The sequence below is a fragment of the Myotis brandtii genome, unplaced genomic scaffold (genome assembly GCF_000412655.1).
Source record: "Myotis brandtii unplaced genomic scaffold, ASM41265v1 scaffold72, whole genome shotgun sequence".
Lineage (NCBI taxonomy): Eukaryota > Metazoa > Chordata > Mammalia > Chiroptera > Vespertilionidae > Myotis > Myotis brandtii.
In genome coordinates, this window is record NW_005370838.1 from 1,039,747 (window position 1) to 1,041,626 (window position 1,880).

Genomic DNA, 1,880 nt, shown 5'->3' on the forward strand with positions numbered 1-1,880 from the left:
AGAGCAACCAAAGGACTTGTATGCATGCATATTAGCATAACCAATGCACATAGATGCTGGAGCGGTGGGGGCTTGCCCGGGGTGGGAATGGCTGGGGGAGGGAGGGCAATCAGGGAAAAAGGAGACATATGTAAAACTTCAGACAATAAATTAAAAAATAACTTATTACAAGAAAAAAGATGACAGTAATATTGTAATAACTATGCATGTTGTCATTTGGATACTAGACTTATCAAGGTGATCGCTTTGTAGGTTATATAAATGTCTAATCACTATGTTGTACACCTGAAACTAATATTATATTATATGTCAATTATAATTGAAAAGTAAAATACTTACTTGGCTATCAAGGAAAGCTCACTTTTTTTTAACTTTGAAAAGGCCATGCAGTTGAACTGAGGATGAGAACTGATTTAGTAAAGTGGAGGGCATGGAGCCCTCACCAAGGACAGTTATGGTAGTGGGGCGAGGACAAAGGCTGATTGCAGTGCATTTAGGAGAGAATAAGAGGAAGGGAATTAGAGACAGTGAACACAAACTCTCTTTTAGAGAGTCTTTAGTAATGTGAAACAGAGAAATGGGGCGGTAACTGGAAGGGGGGATAACAAAGACTGTCTCTGAGATGGGAGAACTAACAACATGCTTGCAAGCTGGTGGGAATGATCCAGGAGAGAAGGAAAATAACTTAGGAGAAGAGAGGATGGCAGGAAGAATGTCCCTGAACAGGTACCAGCACAATAAATTTGGTGTGACAAGAAGGAAAGCCAGGTCCTGGTGCAGATGCTGGCAGGTAGAGTGGGAGTTCCCTTCTGAGTGCTTCAAAGTGACATAAGGTCAATAGCTAAGGTAAGGATGGAGGTTCGGTAGAGAGAATAGAAGAATGAACAAACAGGTCAATTTTTCACAATTTCTGGGCCCACTGTAGGTCATTGTCATGAACAAGAGGTCAGTCAACACAGTGGATGTTTTCTCCAGCCACATTCAGCTACACGGGCACATGGTAGTCCAAGGGCTGGCATTAACCGGAGCTGGACTTTCGCCACGCAACGTCAACACACCAAAAAATGGTCAAGGGATGTGAGGGAATAAAGGAATATGCTAGAGCAGTGGTTCTGAACCTTCCTAATGCCGCGACCCTTTAATACAGCTCCTCATGCTTTGGTGACCCCCGATTTCATTGTTACAAACTGAACATAATTAAAGCATAGTGATTAATCACAAAAACAATATGTAATTATATATGTGTTTTCTGATGATGATCTTCGACCCCCGTGAAAGGGTCGTTTGACCCCCAAAGGGGTCGTGACCCACAGGTTGAGAACCGCTGTGCTAGAAGGTGATTATTTTCATGGACCACAGCATTAGGATTTATAAATTTCATGCAATGCAAATAAAAGTAACAGATTATTTTCTGGAATTAGACAAGCTGAGTCTAAAATTCATATAAAAAATAATAATTAAGCCCTAGCCGGACTGAAGGGTCCCAGGTTCAATTCCGGTCAAGGGCATATACCCTGGTTGCGGGCTCGATCCCCAGTAGGGGGTGTGCAGGAGGCAGCCGACCAATGATTCTCTCTCATCATTGATGTTTCTATCTCTCTCTTCCTCTCCCTTCCTCTCTGAAATCAATAAAAACATATTTTTTAAAAAATAAAAATAATAATAATCAAGAATAGCTAGAAGGATGCCTGGCTGGCATGGCTCAGTGGTTGAGCATCAACCTATGAACCAAAAGGTCACAGTTCAATTCCCAATCAGGGCACATGCCCGGGTTGCAAGCTTGATCCCTAATATGGGGCATGCAGGAGGCAGCCGATAAATGAGTATCTCTCATCAATGATGTTTCTATCTCTCCCTCTCCCTTCCTCTCTGAAATCAAT

General features: G+C 42.3%; 1 protein-coding gene across 1 annotated transcript in view; it reads right to left on the reverse strand.

The window, feature by feature from the left end:
• DTD1 (D-tyrosyl-tRNA deacylase 1) overlaps nt 1–1,880 on the reverse strand; it is a 163,794-nt gene that overhangs the window by 140,014 nt on the left and 21,900 nt on the right. The window lies entirely within an intron of this gene.